At 34.4% G+C, this 23,380-nt stretch overlaps 1 long non-coding RNA gene across 1 annotated transcript; it reads left to right on the top strand.

Moving 5' to 3' along the window:
- The first annotated feature begins 4,066 nt into the window (after positions 1 to 4,066).
- Positions 4,067 to 22,786, top strand: LOC128558117 (uncharacterized). The gene is made up of 3 exons (XR_008371529.1): positions 4,067 to 4,218; positions 5,488 to 5,668; positions 22,650 to 22,786. It is a non-coding gene; the product is annotated as an uncharacterized LOC128558117 (long non-coding RNA).
- Positions 22,787 to 23,380: the final 594 nt, after the last annotated feature.

Raw genomic sequence — 23,380 nt, 5'->3', positions numbered from 1 at the left:
TATGAGTCCCGGCGTATACGCAACGTATATGTAATTTGGGGCGGGGGTTTGACTGGCATCCGAAGTGGTCCTCATGTTTTTACAATAACCAGATAATTTATAGTAAATTGCCAGATAGAACGTTTTAGCATATTCAGATGGACAATCACTCTGAAATGTTCCAGATTTAGGTAGAATCCAGTACAGGTTCAGAAAATGTTTAAAATTATTCAATAGAACTTGGATTGAAAGTTGTGATCTTCTTATAAACTTGATCCAAAGTCATGAAAAAGTAAAACTTTTAATGATGATAATTTTGTTTTACAAATTATTCTTGAAAACTTTGAAAACGTGAGAGTAATTTAGTGTAATTTAGAATAAAGTGATTCATTTAACGTAATTGATTAGATGTTTGGTTATGTAACATTTGATGCATGTAGTTCCTTACGATCTTTACCAGATACCGTATCACACTACATTATTGCATGTCCAAAGGAAACCAACGCAACTTGACCGTATATAAATGGAGTTTAGTTTGTTTCCGCTTTATTTTAGAAGTATTTCAGTTATATAACTGCCACTGCCAGCACCAAACCTCACCATTGGATTCTGTACCAGTACTAACCTGTTTTCCGCACGTAACTGCCAACTACACCACTTAATTCAAGGACGTACACAGCGGGCTCGCTCAGTTAGTTAGTATCCAGTGACGGACGATTTTACAACGTCGGAGGAATAATTATTAGTATTCATCAAGGAGAAAATGTAGAATCTTTCTGTTACCAGTCCTCTATACAAAACAACTATCACCTAAAGAACGAAAATCAGCTTTACCAAGCAGACTCTCAACTCCGGAATCAGATTGTAGTAGAAATGACTAATTTGCTTACAGAAGGTGTATAGGTACTACAAAAAGAATTCTTGTAGAGAAAGCCACCTAAAACACACATATGACACATGGAGCATTTGACCTATAAAACAAGAACATACATTGAAGATACCTTAATTTACAGAAGGTGTATAGGTACAATAAATAGAGTTCTTGTAGAGAAAGTCATCCAAAACACACATATGACGCATGGAGCATTTGACCTATAAAACAAGAGCATACATTGTAGCAACCATAATTTACAGAAGGTGTATAGGTACTTTAAATAGAATTCTTGCAGAAAAAGTCATCCAAATCATACATATGACACATGGAGCATTTGACCTATAAAACAAGAACACACATTGTAGATACCTTAATTTACAGAAGGTGTAAGGTTCTATAGATAGCATTCTTGCAGAAAAAAACAACCAACACACACACGCGCGCGCGCGCGCACGTACACACGCACGCACAAAAAAAGGATACATTGTAAGTCGTTAGTGGCACTCTCCTTGCAATTTTTAAACTTCTAACATCACTAATAAAATTGCGTTTTCCTCAAAGAAACTTTGTCCACTAAACCATATGCAGTATAGTATTTGCCCCTTTTCTTGAGTTTCGAACAAAACACAAGTTGCCTTCACATATATCTCCTTTTAACACTGATTTTCTGGCACACACAATATGCGTATATTACATTTATGATTTGACGTTATTGGTATAACGCCTACGTTTTACACAGATATTCATGCAATTTAAGAAAATGTAGCGTAAAGATAAGTAAATGGCATATAATGTTAAGCGAATACAAAATGCGAAAAGAAGCAAAATTGGGCAGGATGACACCAAAAGAGGTTGCCATGGGGATTAAAAGTTACTTGTCCAAAGAAAATATGATTTTGACATATAACTTAAAATATCCTTTCCTACATTAGATAACAGTTTTAACAATTTCTGGTGATATGTGAAGAACTGATAACGCTTTTCTGGGTGTTTACTGAACACCCTCGTATGTGCAAGACATGTCGAACCTTGAACTTCAAAGTTTGCTTGATCACAATACATGATGTTTTGGGTGTAAGTGCATATTACATCTGATTTTTGCACGAATAAACATTTCTAACGTTTTCATAAACATGCTTTAATTTGTAAAAGTTTACATTCAATTACCAGCTGCGGTGTAGTACAATTCTTATACATAACAAACTTAAGTTACTTCATTCGACAACGACTGTATCGCTGTACGTAAAGTGTGACAATAATGTGTATGAAATATTTTCTGAAGTATTTATACGCTTGGTCAATATTGTACTTCAAATAGTCACCGGCTTTTAAGTTTAGTGAAGTTTGCATTTGGACTGACAAAAGGGTTCATTAACATTTTGTTATCTTAATTCTTTACTACCTGTAAAATGTATATGAAATGATGTAAAGAAAACAGTGTGTTAACGTTATTAATGTACGAAAATAGGTTATACGTCCGCAAAATAATTTCACGAGGGCGTATTACCGATTTGAGTGTATTGATATTAGTAAAACACGATATTGCTACACATCATTTCGATTCTAATATGCTCTTAATATAAAACAATAGATAAAATATATTAGCGCTCTTTCTTGGTCGCAGCAAAAATACTGATGTCATCGCACGTTAACGTGACGTCATTCTAGCATGTTAGAATATCAAATCATACATTGAATATACACGGACATTTCATGTATTACAATATATTATATAACTGCAAGCATTTAACTATTTAACCTTTAGCCTGCTGGCGGCAAGTGGCTTTGCCTTTGTGACCAGTGCAAACCAAGATCAGACTGCACGTTCAGGCTGATCATGGTCTTTACAATTCGCTGTTCAGTCAGTAAATTTTCAGTGAAGAGCCCTTCTAATAATAAATTGTGCTGCCCAAATTGAAAGATAGATCAATCCATTTTAGACATAAAGCAGGATAAAGGTTAATTTGTATGCAGTTTTTTACCAACGCAAAGTCGGCATTAAAGCATTCAACCGGATTCCTTACAGTAAACCAGGATACCACATATCGTATTCGCAACAACCTGTAAAAAGTGAATATATATACTGACGAGAAAAATAAACGCCTAATTCAAACTCATTGTGCAATACCTTTTTAACCGTAATTCAAAATTAGAAATTAACAATTCCTTTCGCAAATCTGATGATTTAAGAGAATTTATGGTTAATCAGATAGCATTTTATATTCGCATTATGCTTCAAATCTGAATTTCAATAGAATGGTCAGAGGAATTTCACTAACACAATGAGTAGCGCATGTGGCCGCCTCTACTGGCAACCACAACAGCACGACGTCGACACATGGACCCGAACCAGTTGAGTAGCAGATACCGTGAAATTCTGGCTCACTCCTGGTGGAGCTGCGGTTGACGTTGACGTAACTGCCTTCCAAGGTAATCACAGCCGTGCTCAATCGGATATCAGTCCGGTGAGCACGTCTGCCAAGACAAACGTCAGTTTTGGTCGTCTGTAAAATGTTCCTGGTGACAATATGTGGTCTCGCGTTGTCATAATGAAAGACCAAGCCTTGACGTTGACGGAATATAGGGACAACCACAGGATGCAATATCTGGTCGATGTAAGGCCTGGCTGTGAAATTACCTTGGCACACGGCGAGTTGGGACCTTAACCCCTATGTTGACATCTACCAATAACCCCGCCCTCACCATAAGTATTGTGCTGCAGAACGCAATTGTTAGCGTAGTGTTCACGGCGTCGTCTGTAGACATGGATACTTCCGTCGGCGTTCCACAAGATGATACATGACTCATCACTAAACACTACGTTCTGCCAATGCTGACCGCGATGGTTGCGGGCCAAAAATAGACGTTTGTTACGGTGACGTAGATAATAATAAAACCGCGGTAGGGCCTGCGGCTGATAGATTCCCGTTCTCTAAGCCGATTTTTCACTGTATGCCGACTTATAGGCCGATCATTTGTGTGGCAATTTTGAACTTATCAATCTAACTTTGTAGAGTGTTTTTTAAATATTATTTACTTTGTATATTTTTAATTCAGTCTGCACATGTAATGCAAATATTGTACGAGAAGTATAAAGTTTCATATAGAATTTTTTTTTGAAAAGTTATAAACCACAATGTACCGCTATTTAAAATTTTACGCCTGATTAAAATCAATGTTAAAAGGATTATTTTTAGAAGTTTACTGTATAGCTAAAGAGTAATAGAGAAACCTATAGAAAATATTTTCTGAAGTATTTATACACCACGAGTCAATATTATACTACGGATAGTCACCGGCCTTCATTAATTTCCGTTTTAAATTTTGTGATATTTTGCGAGGCGGAAGTTTCGATCTCCCAAAAGGTAAGAAGCATTTCATGGGTTAGTACATTACTATCTATGAATTTTTAAGCTTACTATTGAATTCTCAATACCATTATCAAATATAAACTAATATATGTCTTTAATTTACCTATATATCAATTTTTGTCTTTCAATATATTTTAACCAACATGCTTGAGTATTATGTTAAAATGAATTTGAAAAACAAATATCACTTTGGATCTTTTTGATGCATTTCTAAAACGTCTTTTTATGAGCTGTTTTATACCTAAATCGACATATTTATACAATTTTGGCGAATGTTTTATTCTCTCAAATGTCCATAAAATATGGATACTGTGAAAATGACAAGTGGTACAAACATACTACATTACTGATATGATTTTTGAATTATTTCATAATAAATAACTTAGAATAAGTTACCTTTCCAACGTGTCTGAAATAATGGAGAAAGAAATTTTTTTCTTGCTTTTTTACCAATGTCTTAATTGTTTTCACATTCATTTTACAATTCTTAATGTTATATATACTATATGTATTCTGTGCCAAACTTGGTGGAAATTAACCATGGGGAAAAATGGCACCCAAACTGAACGATACATAATGAGTTGTATCAAATACACAACCATTTGCTATTTATATGCACTGATACACGTTAAATAGTACCATGCATCATCTGTTCTCATATAGGATTTATACTTGTTGTGTAAACGCATATTGTAAGACTAAAATACAACACGTCTATCTTTCATAGTTTCATAAAATCATAAAATATGTAAAGAGATGATCATGCAGTTTTAACAGTCGTAAAACTGAAATATAAGATTACCCATATCCAAATATATCCATCGATAGCAGTCCTGTTTGAATTTAGCATTTTACTGACATATGGTCATATATTATATAATACAAGATTGGTATTATATTTCTGTCATTTTATGTTAGCTGGTTTCTGCCAATCTTGACCTGTCTTTAAAATGAAAGAACGATATTTTGCTTGTTTGTATTGTTCAGTTCTGGCCGTTAAAACAGAATAACGCTATTTTACTGCATTCTTTGTCTTGTTCTGTTCGCAGAGGAACTGGAGTAAAATAGAAGGAAACTTATTATACTTACCGGAATAGTACATTAAAATCTTCGTCTTTTCGTTCTTTCGTGAATTTTGGCGACAGAACGAGAGTCATCTAAACTTAAGATACCTAATGAAATTAAAGTTTAAGACACTTGTCCAGTAAAACAATAAACAACTAACGCATGGTTATTATAACAACTATATTTACAAATCATCAGGTGTGAAAGATGTCCGCACACCATTTAGTTGGTACGGGAAGACGGCCGCCACACCCACCACCGCTGCCTCGGAATGGAAGCAATGTCTTAACGGCCTCCGAAGCTCGTGCAGAACGCCTGCGGATAATCCCTACCAATGAATCGAGAGCAAGAGAGTTCACACCAATGGAGGTCGATCAATGTAAGTACATAAGATATAAATATTTAACATATCAATGGAATGATCTTTGGTGACCTGGCGTCGAATAAGGTTAAATGTAATCCAATTATAAAAATAGATTAACTTCTTTTTATGTTCTGCACTTTATAGTAATAATACTCACATTTATTTGTACCTGCGTTTAAATAGCCCCTGTAATAAAATATTGTTATGAACGTACAGACTAAGATGGGGTGGATAAAAAGGTTAAAGTAAATATGTTACGCCTGGTGTAAAATTCGGTTGAATACACCTTGATTTAAAATATAACACAAAAATCATGAAATACATTAACTGAATTCCAGACACATTAAGAAATTTTTAAGGGCTCTATAACATCTAATAATTCAAATATTATCCATGTGCATCAAGTCAGGAGATAAACCTTATATTTATTAACAAATGTTTAAACGTTACCTTGCAAAGCTGAAAACCCAGTATTTATGTGTTTGCACTTGTTAAGCGATGGATTATATTACAGTAGAAAAATATTACACAATATTTTGATTCGTACACTTTAACGAGTAATCATCTGATAGCGAGCCCATCGTCTGATAGCGAGCCCATATTTTATAAAATACGTTTGTAAAGATCGTTCAGAGAGCTCCTTTTGATACAACACAGGAAGTGTATTCAAGTGTGGAAATATCTTTTAAAATAAAGTATTAAAATGGGTGTCACTTACAGTTGGTTTTTTAGACCAGAACGTACCCTAGAAAGGTACACATATTATGAAAATCATCCAGGTCTACATAATAAACTTACCAACGGAATTGAGTCGGAACTTGTAAATAATGGTCCGAGAGCTCACGGACTTTTATTGCAACAATTGAGGCCAAAAGAAGTTTATACATTTTTGGAAACAATATTTCATATCCTCTATGAAAACCAATTTCTTAAGTGTCAAAGCCGTGCCTATCTATGTTTTGTTCACTTATGTTTGTGATATGGGATGTTAAACTCACTTGTAAAAATTTAGGGGGTAGGGTAAAGTTTACATCTACAAGTTTTTTCACTGTTTAATTACAGTAGCTATTTGATTGTCAGTAAATGTATATATGTCAACCAATGTCAGCAAAAAGAAAAGAAATTCATCAAAAAGGAATGAAGGGCAAACCTGATATTTAAGGTCAAAGGTCAAATTTATATACAAATCACAAAAAATGGCATATTTGAAATTTATTTTTATTCTTAAAAATTGGTTTGTTATCATAAGTCAGTCAGCTTTATATATGTAATGTACATATATCAGTCAAAGTCAGAAATGCAAATCTTATTGCAAAACGTCAAGGTCAACCCTGATAAATGAAGGTCAAAGTTCATTTTCATGCAAAAATATGAAAAATGTTACCTTTACTTTTTTAATCTGTTTAATATGTTTTCACAATATTAGTCACCGAAGTTAATTTGTTTTAATGTCTGTCTGTCAGGCAAAGTCAGCAGTGCAGATGTAATCCCAAAACTGCCAAGGGTAAAGCTTATATCAAAGGTCAAAGGTCAAATTTGAGTGAAAAATTGCATGAATAGCTTTCTGTTTGAAATATAAATGCTATTCCTAATCATTATTAGTAATTGCTCGTGATTTATTTTAATGTATATATGTCCCACAATGTCAGTAATAAAGATATCGTCTGAAATCAGAAAAGTTCAAATGTGATATTAAGGGTTAAAGGTCATTTTCATGTAAAAGGAAGAAAGAAATTGCTCTTTAACTTTTCTTCTTGTTGATAATATTTTGTCGATATTAGTCAACGATATCACTTGATTTAATGTATAAATGTTAGGCGATGTCTAGTATGCATATACAATTTCTAAACATTCAAGGTCAACCATAATGTCAAAGGTCAAAGGTCAAAGAAGTGAGTAAAATGTTGCAAAAATATCACCTTTTTGTAATAATTTTTATTGTTTAAAAGTATTTGTTTTGTCATTTTAATAACTGGTCGTTGTTCATTTTACTGTATATATGTCAGACGATGTCATAGAAGAGAAAATAAGTCAAGATCAAACCTGGTATTGGAGGCCAGGGGTCACTTTTGTATAAAAAATCACAACCTTTACCATACTTACTCATTACTTTGATCAAAAATAGCTTGTTGTTATAATTCACTGTTAGCAATTTACTTTAATGTATACATGTCAAATAAGGTTAGCAATGTAGGTCTTATCCTTATAAGTCAAATATCAAAGGTCAAATTTGTGTAAGAATTCGCAAAATAACAAGAATTTTGCAATGATTTTTGGTTGCGGGTTTATCCCGCTACCAAAGTTAAAGTGTATTTCTGACTATTATAGCATCTTTATTTTATTTTGATTCACATCCAAAAGATGTTCATGTGCTCACAAAATAGTCCCATTCATGCACAGTGCGGATGAATTATCAATGAACAAGCAATTCTTATTCTACCTGTATCCACTCACACTAACCATTTAGATTATATAAGATCTATCAATGATAAGGTATTCCAGCCCATGGTTACATCACAAGCTGGGTCAGGCAGAGTTCATCTTAGATATGAGGCACATTAAACTTGTATTTGTTTCTCATTCATGTATATTCATAGACTGGCATTTTAAACAGAAAATAAATCTACCAAAAACCCGCAACCATCAGACATTTCAAGGCTTTGATTTTTTATTGTGTAGGTTATTTCTGTCACTACTCGTAAAACTGATCAGTATTCATTTTAAAATATATACAACTGACAATATCACTGTTGAAATAATAATGAAAAGTAAGTCAAGGTCAAACCTGACATTAAAGGTCAAAGGTCATTTTCATGTAAAAATTCAAAATACAGCATTTTTAATTTCTTCTTCGTTACAAATTATATTGTCATTTTGTTCATTGAAAGCAATTTTGTCTTATGTTTATTTGTAAATCAATGTCAGCAATGCAGATCTAATTTCAAAAACAGTGATTGTTAAAGCTTATATCAAAGATAAAAGGTGAAATTTGCGTGAAAGGTCGCAAAAAGTAGCATTTTTGCAGTACTTTTCATTGTTTAAAAGCATTTTTGTCATTATTAATATCTTATGGTTATTCCTTGAAGTCTCATACATGTATATATCTATATATGGGTCAATGTCTACAATGGAGATATCATAAGACATGAGTCTAGATCAGCCCCGGTGTTAAAGTTTAAAATTCTTTTTCGGGTAATAAATACAAAAGATAGCACGGTTATTTTATTTCTTTGTTCAAACATATCTTGTTATAGCTTGATGTTAGTTCATTTTAAAGTTAGCCTTTACTTCCTTACTGCCTTCCATCTTCTTATGGCCGTTTTATATTTTATAATAAGATGCGGCAATGAACTGCGCTGTATTCTGCCGTCGCTGATATCTTTTCGCGGCTTGGTCTCAAATGGGATGTCTGTTGACCAAACTTTCTGGCGTGCTTCTTCCAGATAGGAACAGCTCTGCAGAATGTGAAACGATGTTTGTTTCTCTGAACCGCACTGACATTTAGCTTTCTCTGCAACTCCTAGCTTCTTCATATGTTTTCTCAGGCCACAGTCTTCAGTGCGCAAATGGAAGACAGTTAATTGGCTGTTTAGCTTGTGTAGACAGTCCTGATTTGGCGGGTAACCTCCTTTTATGTTCTTCCAGTCTGACGCAAAGCTGTTCTTCCACAGAATCTGAGCTTCTCTGTATGAAGTTGGAGGTCTGGGCTGTATTTGTCTGGTTGCTGTCTTTGCAGTGTTGTGCTCAGCTTCATTTCCAGCTATGCCCACATGTACAACAATCTATCGAAATGCTACATTGTTGTTCACAGGCAGGAGATTGATGTTTTTCAACAGCTGTCTGATTAAGTTGTCTGATGGACCTGCTGAGAGAGCCTGAAGAGCTGACTTGGTGTCTGTTAGGAATATATTGTCCCTTTTCTCCTCGCTCATACTGTTCGAGTGTCGCCGATGTGAGGGCTTGCATCTGGATCTGTAGTTGGAGCATCTCTTGCCGACTGTATGAGAAAATACGAAGGAGGAGCTGTCTGAAAATTTGATGTAGGCACCACCCAAAGCTTTCTGAACTGCCTTTTCCACTGATCCATTGGTGCAAGAGTGTGCTGGATAGCGGTTATTGATCATTTCTAGCGTAAGAGGTTGTTGGTAAGCCTGATGTTGCTTTCCCTTTTCTTCTACTCCTGACACCTCAGATCTGATCTTGGGAGCACATTGTCTGGGAAACCATTTATTGGGCTCGTGCCGCTCTGCCTTTGTGTCCAGTGCTGCTGCTTTCTATTTTTGCAGTTTTTTGACGATGTGGATAAGACTCTGTCTTTTCAGTTTGTTCTTGGTTTTGCTCTCGAATTTTGAGCGGAGTGGGTGGGATGGTAGTCTCTTTGCATTCTCTGCATGGACAAAAGCTTTGTACTTTCCTTTTGTCTCTAATTGTTCAGGGTTGGCTGTCTTTTCGATTCATTTTATTTGAGTTGTTTTCATTGCCCCGGGATTATCCTCAGCCTTGAAATTTAACCTTGTCCAGATTATCTTTACTGGTGTTGGAAGCAAGTACCAATGAAGTTGATGCGTACTCTGCTATGTATCCTACGTTGTCTGTGTAGACTTGCAGATGATCTTTGCATTTACTCCCCAACTTGTTCCAGCCAGTTTTTTCAAGGCCCTCTTCTTTGACTTTTAATGTCAGATTTGACCTTGACTAATTTTTCATTATTATTTCAAGAATGATATCATCTGTTATGAATACATTAAAATGAATAATAATTAGTTAATAGTTTTTAAATACCCTAAAAATAATGAAAAACAGTTGCAAAAATACTGTTATTTTTGGCTAATTTTCACGCAAATTTGACCTTTGACCTTTGATATTAGGTTTTGCTTTGCCCTATTTGGATAAGACCTACATTCCTGACCTTGCTTGACATGTATACATTAAAATAAAGAAAACAGAAAATTCTAACAAGAGCTATTATTTTTGAACAAAGTAATTAGTAAGTATGCTAAAAATTGATCTTTTACATAAAAATGACCCCTGACCTTTAATACCAGGTTCGACCTTGACTTATTTTCTCTTCCATGACATCGTCTGACTTATATACAGTAAAATGAAAAATGATAAGTTACTAAAATGACAAAACAAATACTTTTAAACCATAAAAAATATTACAAACAGGTGATATTATTGCAACATTTTATTCACTTTTTTGACCTTTGACCTTTGAAATTATGGTTGACCTCGAATTTTTTGGAATAATATGTGCATACCAGACATCACCTACTTTTTATACATTAAAATGAACTGATACTGTTGATTAATATCGGCAAAATACCATTTACAAGAAGAAAGGTTAAAGAGCTATTTTTTCGTTCTTTTACTTGAAAGTGACCTTTAACCTTTAATATCACATTTGAACTTGTCTTATTTTAGACGGTATCTTTATTAATGACATTGTGAGACATATATACATTAAAATAAATTACGTGCAACTACAAATAATGATGTGAAATAGCATTTATATTTCAAACAGAAAGCTATTCATGCAATTTTTCACAAAAAATGACCTTTGACCTTTGATATTTACCCTTGGCAGTTTTGTAGTTACCTTTGCACTGCTGACTTTGCCTGACATACAGACATTAAAACAAATTAACTTCGGTGACTAATATTGTGAAAACATATTAAACAGATTAAAAAAGTAAAGGTAACATTTTTCATATTTTTGCATGAAAATGAACTTTGACCTTCAATTATCAGGGTTGACCTTGACGTTTTGCAATAAGATTTGCATTTCTGACTTATATATACATTACATATATAAAGCTGACTGACTTATGATAACAAACCAATTTTTAAGAATAAAAATAAATTTCAAATATGCCATTTTTTGTGATTTGTGTATAAATTTGACCTTTGACCTTAAATATCAGGTTTGCCCTTCATTCCTTTTTGATGAATTTCTTTTTGCTGACATTGGTTGACATATATACATTTACTGACAATCAAATCACTACTGTAATTAAACAGTGAAAAAACTTGTAGACGTAAACTTTACCCTACCCCCTAAATTTTTACAAGTGAGTTTAACATCCCATATCACAAACATAAGTGAACAAAGTATAGATAGGCACGGCTTTGACACTTAAGAAATGGGTTTTCATGGAGGATATAAAATATTGTTTCCAAAAATGTATAAACTTCTTTTGGCCTCAATTGTTGCAATAAAAGTCCGTGAGCTCTCGGACCATAAGACAAGATCACGTAAGCACTTTTTAAATATTAGTTGGCGTAATAATTATCCATACAAATACTAAATATTTATCCAAGACTGCTGCCCTCTGCCCACTCCTCCCGTCTCAGATATGTTGCTTTTTTATCATAATTGATCTGAATTAAGTATATACTAAAATGAGTTTTTAAAATTTGACAGTGACTTTAAAGTGCATGATGTTAAAACATGTGTACTTTTATACAATATTATTTTTTGAGTGCAAAAAGAAATTAGATGATTGATAAAACAATTCATTCTCACTGACATATCATGTTTGTTCTTTAACAGCTGTTTCCATTCTAGGCTTATCTGAGCATAAAGTGCCTGTTTCTTGCTGTTTGATCTCTCACCGTCCGTCGTTGGCCTTGTGATGTAAAAACATCCTTTTTGTTTAAAAAAAAATTAAAGTAGCTGCGATCAATTTTATTTGTGTTTTACATGCTTTCCATAAATAAAGTAAATTTTCATATAACTTTCATCTATTTAGCTGATAATGTTTTCTATAAAAACGATGGATAAAAAATGTTGTATATAGTATTTGTCAGTTAATATAGACGTAGCCATTTTTACACTTTATAAACACTTTTATGTTAAAATCGGTTGTAAATATAATAGCATCAAAAGAGCATCATACTTTTATAACCAATACCTATGTAAAGATATGTACATGTATTTGTTAAAGATAAATCTAACGAAGCATTAAGTAGAGAATATATTTCGAAACGGGCAAACTATACATAATTGAAGCGAATTCATAAACGAAACTACTACATACGTGAAAAAGACAACTTAAACAAACTGAACGAATATCAACCCAAAAACTCTTATACTAAAAAACAAACACAGACAGAAAACTTAAATATCAATGAACTCTGTGATCATTTCAAAAAGTTATATAGTACTGAATCTGTAAACCGAAACACAGAGATAAACTTTCATATCCAGGATACAGAACTGGATAAGGAAATAGATATACCTGAAATAAGAAAAGCAGTATTTTCAAAAAGTGATAACAAAAGTAGCGGCGCTGATTCAATTATGGCCGAAATTTATAAATATTCATTCGTTGAAATATCATCAATTCTCCAGTCACTGTTTAACAAAATATATCTTTCGGGTGAATATATAAAAGTTTGGGGTGAAGGAAGAATAGTACCAATACAGGGAAGATGCAAAAAATTATAGGAGTATTACTTTGATAAATATTCTAGCATAAAACTGCTGTTATTGTCACATTTCGGGGGTGTTTTAACAGGACAGAAAACGTGTGTTAACAGAGAGATTCTCGCGCTCACATGCTGTTATAACACCTTTTTATATAATTATGCGAGTTCCGTGGCAAAGCGTAAACGTCATTCGGCCCCAAAACGGATACTAGTAATTCAAAAAGAAATGACGTCAACGTAAAAACAGCTCAGTCATTCCGCGCATTTCATGGAAATTTAATGACGTTGAGGTAGGATGTATTCATTTATTAGTATTTTTTTCCGCGTTTTATGGTAGAATAGCGTTAGCGCATGTTCATTTCGTGTTATAACATCTGCAGAATCCCTCGGGATACGTTGATACCCTCGCCCTACGGGCTCGGGCACCAACCAATCCCTTGGGATTCTGCAGACGTTATAACACGAAAAAACATGCGTTATCCCTACATTATCGCAAAAATTTATTCCCAAGTACTTCTGAATCGATTAACCGAGTGGACAAACAGGCATAAGAAAGTCATTGATAATCAGTGCGGCTTTCAACAATTGCATCGATTGCATATTTTACTGCTTTCGGTTATAACTAAAACGTTATCACAAGGTAAAAAACTTTACTTAGCCTTTGTCGATTTTGAAAAAATGCTTTGATAAATTAGAACTTACTTATGCATATGTAAAATTATTCCAAGAAAATGTAAGCTTTAAATTTGTAAAAGCAATCCAAAGTATGTATAGTTCTGTCAAAGAGGTAATCAAATATAAAAAAATGTACGTATATCATTTTTCGAATCAAACATTGGTGCAATCAGACTGACGCGCATTATTATTTTCCGCAAAAATTACGTCAACTTGTTGTCGCAACATGTGCGTGGACGCCATGGACGTCACGTGATTCTTTCCATTACAACGTTAATAAAACATTCCACGTCCGATATGAAATATTGCACGATCGCGGTCCATTGAAACCCAATGGAAAGTAATTTTAGGTATGTAATAAATAACGATATTGATCGATGACGTCAAATTATTTGTTCCGTTGTTCGCAGACGACGCGGTTCTTTTTGCCCACACACCAGATGCTTTGCAGTCTATGCTCAATGATCTTAATCGATACAGTTCAAACTGGGGTATAAAAAACAATACAAAATAGACAAAACAACGAAGACATTCTACTTTTAACTTCAAACTAAATAATGAGACATTAGAAGTTGTGATACAATTAAAATACTTAGGAGTAACGTTATTGGAGAACGGATACTGGCATCGCACGTAAAAGCACCTCACACAACATTTACTTTATGCTCTTCATAATCTTTTAATGTATTTAATCAGTAAGAATTAAAAGTTTAAGCTACAGATAAATGTAAATTATTTGAAAGTCTTGTTGGCTCGATACTGAACTTTGACGCAGAAGTTTGGGGATACGACGAAGCAAAAATATTGAATTAGTCCATTGCAGATTTTTACGGAAAGTGCTAAGTGCTAGAAAATCTACAAATATAGATGGTTTGTGTACGGCGAGCTTGGTAGAATTCCAATGAAAATCCAAAGGCAAACCATACTCCTTAAACATAGGCCGAAAATAATTAATCTTGACGTAAATTGCTTACTACGAAAAATGTATACTCTCCTAAAAATTATGCTAACGATGGAAATTCATACATATGAAACTATTGGGCTTATCACGTTAAATCCATCCTTAACGAAATATGGATGTCAAACCTATGGTAACTCATAATGCTAATAAAGTAATTTTATCGGTATAAAAACCAGAAATCTAGATATCCGACAATGTCAATTCGACTAAAAACTTTTATTGTTAAAACGACGTCAACGTCAAAATGTATAACCAAAATTATAGTAAGTTTGCCTTTAACGCACACATTCAACGAATGTTCCCTTTGGGTCTTTATTTAATGTAGTATTTACACATTCAATGACATCTGGGAAAAAATTATGTAATCAATGACGTCAAAATTATTTTTATATGTAAATGTATAGATACGTTACCGCTTGGTAGATGGTTTTAAAACGCAGCTTGGGTTTATGTACGATCGTTGAAATATGCTACTTCACTGGTGATCCAAATAACGGAGCTAAATCATAAAAAAGCTCCTTACATAAATCATTGATTTAGATATGGTGTTTACATTATAAGACCCTTTATCGGTTTGTTTGATATTATTACATCAAGGCACAATTCTTTTGAAATAAAACCGCCTACGGTTTAACATCAATGGCCGTGCGCATATGTTTATTAAGTATGTCAATTTAGCAACAGTAGAAAAAGGTTACATCGAATGCCTGAAAAATACCTTTGTTATTATGCCATAAGATCACAAAGAAACTTGACTTCAAAATAGCTTTCATGTTATATTTTACAGCTCTTCCCCATTTCCATTGCTATCTGAACATGTTATATTGTTAAATACATTACAATATATCTCCATATGGTTTAAACAGACAAGTTATTCAATAGTATTTCATACACTTCCCGTGTTTTGTTTAAATTACACTAATATTAACAGTAGCTAGAAACGCGTAAATTCATACATGCAAGAAATCAATGTTGCATCTCTTTAGAATTGTGATCAATACTCTATTTTCTGTTTGTAACTGCATGTATTGAATGAAATATATGACTAAAGTACGGAAGCTGATCACACCCATTAAATAAAATATGAGCTGCTTGGCAATATCTTTGAATTATCTTCTTTCTTTTTATAATGATAACGAGAAACCTCTCGTAATAAGGGGTAAAGTCATAATTACGAGACACTGCTCTAGAAAGAAATAAGAAATTAAAACAATATATCCAGCAAAAGACTCTTAAATAAATATGGTATTTTCACGATATGGAGACAACGGACGAGGTCATTTTGTCTTCATCTCAAAATGAGATAATGTTCTCTAATGATAACTAGACTATACTGAATGATAATTACGGGGAAATTTGTCTCGTTATAATGAAAAATGTATGATAAGAAGGAGAATAGAGAACTCATCTAACTTAAAGGCACTGACCTCCAGATTTGGCTAAAAATAATCTTTCTTTCAAATTGAAGTTTGATCATGTTATGAACATTAGAATATGAAATTTTGTTTCTAAAATATTTTTAAAATTCCAAATCAGACAAAAAGGATGACCGCATCGGGAATCGAACCCCAGACCGCCGCGGCAATAAAGACATTTTCCCGTCGTCGTAACCAATAGCGCTATAGCTGAAGTAGTGAATAATGACTTCGAAATGTAGATATTTATAACCGAGACAGTTTACCTGGAGTAAAAGCGTGACAAACGCTTTTCGATTTCATCGTAAAAAGTAGTAAAAACAGCAAATACTCATGTGTTTCCGTAACATAAATTTTGTCAGTTATATACTGTAATTAAGTTTTAAAGCCTTCTTAAGAAATATAGCATTTATTTCAAGATATCTAAAAAAATATTATTTTTTTGTTGTCGAACAATCTGGAGGCCAGTCGCTTTAAGAGAAAAAAACGGACATAAGAAGTTGCACACACATTGTTTTGCATTTTAAAGATCCAAGATAATGGGATAAGTACATTTGGAGTACCATGAGTCTATTCGGCTCTCGTAGAATAAGACCCGTCAAGAAAAATAATCTCTGGGATTTCGTTGATATAATAGCTACTAAAAAGTATAATACGGCGGCTTGTCAGGTAAAACCAAATTTTGATATTATTTCGGCGGGTGAAAACTTAATTTATATGTATTCTTCAGAAGACGACTTTCGCAACTGCGTTTGAATATGTAAAAGTTAAGATAAATTATCGCCTCAGCGCGAAACTATTGTATCGGGTCCTTCGTCTATTAAGTAGTAACCTAATGCGGTAATTACTTTTATGAAATATTATGCATGCAAAAAGTTTAGTACAGACATGTCTTGTATGCCTTATTTAAATACTCAATTATTTCCATTGACATATCTGAACAATTATGCAACTGTATTAAACTATTAGTATGAAACTCTGTATGCAGTAACAGAAGCATTTCTTGTCTTGCAATTCGGATTAGGTTAGCGCGAAGAGAAATGCAACTGAATTGCACCGACTAGGGTATGATTGTTTTGTCAGTATAGTGTTTCTCTTTTATTTTGTATTTTTTAAATCTGCTCAATTATCTGACAGGTATCTCCTCGGATAGATAAATTACACAAACTTGACATACGAAATTGTACGATTTCTTTTTCGGATGTTTCTGTTTTGAGTTGTTTGCGTGTAGATATTTCGGTTAAAAACAGAACAAGTGGTACAAGCGACCATAAACTACCACATTGTAGAATTAAACGCCATTCTTTCATATACAAATTCATAAATGGTTTGCCTTGGAGTGTTCAAGGGTGTTTATATAATATTTCATTTATTAAACAAAATAATTAGCCAAATAAGTGCATTATAATCTAGTGTCTTTTTGGATACCTTAAATATCATCAACTAAACTACTTCTTTTACGTAATGATAAGGATACGCTTTCTTCCTTGTCCTCTGAAGTAATGATTACGTTCCCTTGCTGGGTCTCCTTACGCATTCTGTTTTCTTGCTGGTTCCTGTGATGTAAGTATTACATTTCCTTGCTGGGTTTCCTGACATATTACGTTTTGTCGCTGGGACCTTTTATGCAAGTATTGCATTTTCTTGCCAAGTCCTCTGACGCTAACTTGTTGGGTTCTTTGACGCTAGCATTGCGTTTCCTTGCAAGTTCCTGTGATGCAAGTATTACGTTTTCCTGCTTGGATTTCTGACGTACTGAGTTTTCTTTCTGGATCCCCTGACGAATAACATTTTCTTGCTGGGTTCCCTGATGTATAACGTTTTTCCTGCGGATCCCTTTACGTATAACGTTTCCTTGCTGGGTCCTCTGACGGATTACGATTCCTTGCTGGGTCCCCTGACGATTTACGTTTCCTTTCTTGGTCCTTTGACGTATAACGTTTCCTTGCTGGGTCCTCTGACGTATGACGACTCCTTGCTGGGTCCTCTGACGAATTACATTTCCTTGCTGGGTCCTCTGACGGATTACGCTTCCTTGCTGGGTCCTCTGACGGATTACGTTTCCTTGCTGGGCCCTCTGACGGATTACGTTTTCTTGCTTGATCCTCTGACGGATTACGTTTCCTTGCTTGGTCCCCTGACGGATTACGTTTCCTTGCTGGGTCCTCTGACGTATAACGTTTCCTTGCTTGGTCCTCTGACGGATTACGTTTCCTTGCTGGGTCTTCTGCCGGATTACGTTTCCTTGCTTGGTCCTCTGACATATAACGTTTCCTTGCTAGGTCCTCTGACGGATTACGTTTTCTTGCTTGGTCCTCTGACGTATAACGTTTCCTTGCTGGGTCCTCTGACGGATTATATTTCCTTGCTGGGTCCTCTGACGCATTACGTTTCCTTGCTGGGTCCTCTGACGGATTACGTTTCCTTGCTGGGTCCTCTGACGTATAACGTTTCCTTGCTGGGTCCTCTGACGTATAACGTTTCCTTGCTTGGTCCTCTGACGGATTACGTTTCCTTGCTGGGTCTCCTGACTTATTACGTTTCCTTGTTGGGTCTTCTGAAATGTTACGTTTTCTTGCTTGACCTTCTGACGTATTACGTTTTCTTGCTGGTTCCCCTGACGTATAACGTTATCATGCTGGTAATTCTGACGTATTACGTTCTCTTGCTGTGTCCCCTGCCGTATTACGTTTTTTTTCTTGGTCCCCTTACGTATAACGTTTTCTTGCTGGATCACCTAGTGTCAGTATTATAATAATTCTGGCAGCTGTTCTTACTGTTAACAAATGAACCTAGAACTAACTTTTTAAAGTTTTAGTATGTTATTTGAATGCGACATTACTTTTAAAATGTTTTATCTTCTTAATAAGCTAATAACTTAATAACAAAACATGTCGTTGCGACCGCTGACATCGAATCACATAGTTTACATCTCGGATGTGTCGCTTCCTGCACAGACCGTCAAATGAGAATGGAACCTGGTTGTTGAAAGTTTTCTTCTAAAATCGGTATAAAATTAACATGTCTTTTAACTTTATTCTTGTTAGTCTGAAAGTTAATGCCTAATGTAATGCAGTGTTAACTAACGAACACATTTATTTGCACGATTTAACATAATTCAACCGATACGTATGTCCATATAAGATAGCAACGGCGTTCCATAGATACGTATGTTACATTTTTGGTTTCAGTTTCAAATATCGAGAAGTATTATATATGTACTACTGCTAACCGTAAATATAATGGCACCGCAACAACACCATACAAAACTCCCTATGAATAATAAAGTAAGCTATTCAAGTGTGTTCATGAGGAACTTACGCCTGAATGTATACTGTAAAAGGTGCTGTGAGCAAATGTTTGTTACGCAAGAAGTTTATTTACCATATCAAAGACAAAATTTTCATAAAAGGACATTTATCGTAACATTTGCGACGGATTAACGTTAACCACAGAATGTTCATACCAGCGGACGTTTTAATTTTCAATAAAATATTCAACTGTTTATGAGATATATTTGTCATTCAGTTTACTAAAAAGTTTTAAAAACTGCAATGGGAAGCTCCGTAAGTACGGCTAGTGCCAGCACTCGAACCGTGGACCGGAATAATTATCACAGCCGGCACCCTGGTCTACACAATAACTCGACGGGTGGATTTGAGTCCGAGGTTACACGTAGAACAAGAACATGTAAGCATTGTGATTTTATAAAATACATATATCCAGATAAAGATAAACCACATCTTTTAGAAAATTTGAAAAAAATATCCATGGCAAAATTATGTTTTTGCCATGGTAGAATTATTTTGCCATGGTAAAAGACCGATCTGCCATGGCAAATTCGTTTTTGCCATGGCAAATTCAATCTTTTCATACATATTTACGAAAGATTGGTAATGATATGAAAAAAATCTAACCAACGGGTAAATATGACAATTTAAAACAGTTTTCATTTTTGTAAAGCACGTATAAATAAAGGCTTAATTTGCCAAATACCGGCGTGGCAAAAAAGAAACCGGCGGATACCGAATCAAAATTTTCAAACTGCGTTCATTATCAGCTCATAAAATATTATATCTTTGTTATTGAAGTGTATAGCGGTGTCACATTGGCGTTTCTTTAGAGTCAGGAGGTGACAGTATACACATACTGGTACCTTTGATGATACCTAGCCGCACTCTGAGAACAATTTTTTAGCGGATTACTGAAATAAAACAGTGAATATATAAGTGCTTTTAAAGTGGAAATATGACATATATTCTCTATGGTACAAAGCTACATTTGACAATGAAGGTATACGAATGCTATGAAGTTTAATCAAAAATATATTTTGCTAAAAGATGTCATAACATATAACATAACAACCTTTATGTTTGAATGTAATAATATTCTATAAATCAAATCAATTTATCTTTTTTTCATATAAACAATATGTAATTATGTGTGTTTAAAGTAGTTTCAAGTTCGTTTCATTGATTGCCATGACCTGGAATTGTTCAAATTGGCACGTTAATCAATACTACCTCATGTTTTTTTCGAAATATGCGTGATAGCTAGAAATGCACTGATCCGTAAAAGCAAAATGAATCGATCTTTTCGTACATCAGATCGTATATCAGAATTTTAATCAATACTTACTGAGGTAGGGAAGTCGAACAGACAGTTCTTTGTGGACTAATTTATTTCTATCGTGAAATATGCAAGAGTTCGATCTACGCGACTTTACGATCGTACAATTACTCCGCATAAGAACAAAGGTGTCCTTCCTTGAATGTAGTCCGTTATAAACTACAGTATAACATTTTTCATCCATATAGACATCATTTTCGTCATTTTTATCGTTGTATAATTGTAGTAAGCCTTCCATGATGTTGTTTTGGAGGTAAAAGGAAAAGTCTTATCTTATTTTAATACCATATGTAGTCAAATCACGTTTTGTTTTCCTAGGCGGTATTTTACATGATGTAGCTTGTTCGTTTAAGTTGCTTTTCAACATGTTCAAACTCATATATTTATTTGATTTGCATTTCTATCTACAATGTTCCAGGTGACTGAGACATGTATCATAACTGATACTGTTATACTAGGTTCTGAAAATAAGGCTTTGCTTTATGGTGATTAAACAGATTTTGATCAAGTAACTTAACACACTAATTTGAGTTCAATGAGTGCTTAAAACCAGTTAGCTTTTCACTGGAGGTAGTTGTAACCTAGGTTATTTTAACTTAAAAAGTATGTTTCTATAAAGGTACTTTGCCAAAGCAATGATATTAAATATAAGAACTGTTAAATATTTGTCAAAGATTTGCACTGAATTTTTTAAATATTTCAAATTTCAAGTTTGTAAAATCTTTATTACTTTACTTTGCCTCTCCAGCTTGCGCGTTCTTGAAGTTTAGATTGTTGAAATGTTCCAATATAGTTCAAATGCAAACGTAAATCTAAAAGTGATACTGATATGGAAAGAACTACTACCGTTGAATACTTCTGTAATAAAGGGGCGGAATGACAAAATTTCACAAAAGATAATAAAGCATACATGTACATTTCTGACACATATCATACTCTGTGTGATGAATCTTTCTGTTTCTTAAGTAAATCCCAACGAGAATACACAAAAGATAATAGGTAAGGGTAGATTTCTCGGAAGCACAGAGCACCACAAACACAGCCTCAGAGCCACGCATTTGCACAGTAGGCCCACAACAAAAAGAAGCTGTAACGGAAAAATATTTTGGCCGGGTTGCTTCAAAAATCCAACAAGTACATTTTAATTTGATGCATAATATAAAGAAAGAGGGGGAGGAAGGGGTCGGGGGTAGAAAGGGGGTTGGGGAGGAGTTGAAGAGGAAAGTAGAACAAGGATGAATATACAAAGGGAATGCTACGTTCCTTAATCACAGTTCCACTACACCGTAAACCACAGTAGCGCAGACATTCATGTACCAAACACACCCACCCACACACAACTAACTAATATAGATAAACAGACAAGTAAGATATAACAACACTGTATGGCACCGCCCAAGGCACACAGACTCACAAGCAAACAAAAGCACACATATAAGCAGGAAAAAACAACAATCGGGCACCGACTTAGGATTCAGGCAGCCAAACTTAACGATAACTTACTCATAGTAAAGGGGGAGGGGATGCCAAAACAAGGGAGCGCAATTGCAGGGCGATTTTGGGTGGGGGCGGTAAGGAGAAGGAGGAAAATCACGCTAACAACAATAAGACAACATACACAACACAAAATACAAGACAGACAGAAAACAAGTTAAAAATAGGGCACCGCCTTGGAACGGTCAGTAACCTATATAAAGGAAATTTGGGGGGTTAACGGTTTAGGGATACAGTTAAGCCTAATTAGGCCCTGGTTTGAATTAAGACATGATATCACTGGTTACGTGTAGTAAAAGTGTCATGAAATTTGGATATATTTCTTTTAAATTTTGAAATGCGCCAGTACTAAAACGTAGAGATTGAACAAAAGTTTTCTTTGCTTTTCCAGTACCTGCCGATGACAAAGATTTAATTCAGGTGTCTAAAGTAGATCTTAACGTTCGAAACAACACCAGAGCTCACCACACAGATAGTTTTGACATCACTGATGCTTTAGTGTTTGACAACAGAGAAGAACTCGTTATTCGTAGGCATGAGTCATCATTAATGTCGATTCAACAGACCTTATATTCGAAGAAAGATGCTTAAGAATTGTGTTCAGTCGTAAGACATACTTTTTATATTACTTTAATGTGGGAATGTAGATGTTCAAACAGTAAATACTTTTCATGCTTATAACTGATAAAACGACTTTATTTATACCTCTGGATTTTCAGCCAGACATCAGCATATTTTACATACGTCTGAAAAAAGGAAAAGTAGCCTGTTACTACTTTGAAGAATACATTTGTAATATGGTAAACTCAAGATCCAAATAAAATCTGAAAGTAGATCTTCGGAAGCACCGGGAACAAGCAAACAGTGAAAATTGCAGACTCGTTGATCCGAGTTGTTATGAGCAGTATGGAAAATGCAACACACCCAGCCCCCTATCACGGCTAAGCAGTATTCAATCTTCAATCACATGAGTTAAATCAATAATAACAAAGACAGAAAATATGATCCAACTGAATGAAGTCGGAGCGACTTTTTTACGGCCATACACAGCACTTAACACCCTATTGTTAGTAAATAAGTCTGAAAGATCTTTTCACCAAAAAAATGAAAATTTGGTTGAAT

This window comes from Mercenaria mercenaria, chromosome 6 (genome assembly GCF_021730395.1).
Source record: "Mercenaria mercenaria strain notata chromosome 6, MADL_Memer_1, whole genome shotgun sequence".
NCBI lineage: Eukaryota > Metazoa > Mollusca > Bivalvia > Venerida > Veneridae > Mercenaria > Mercenaria mercenaria.
This window is presented reverse-complemented; position numbering and strand designations above follow the sequence as displayed.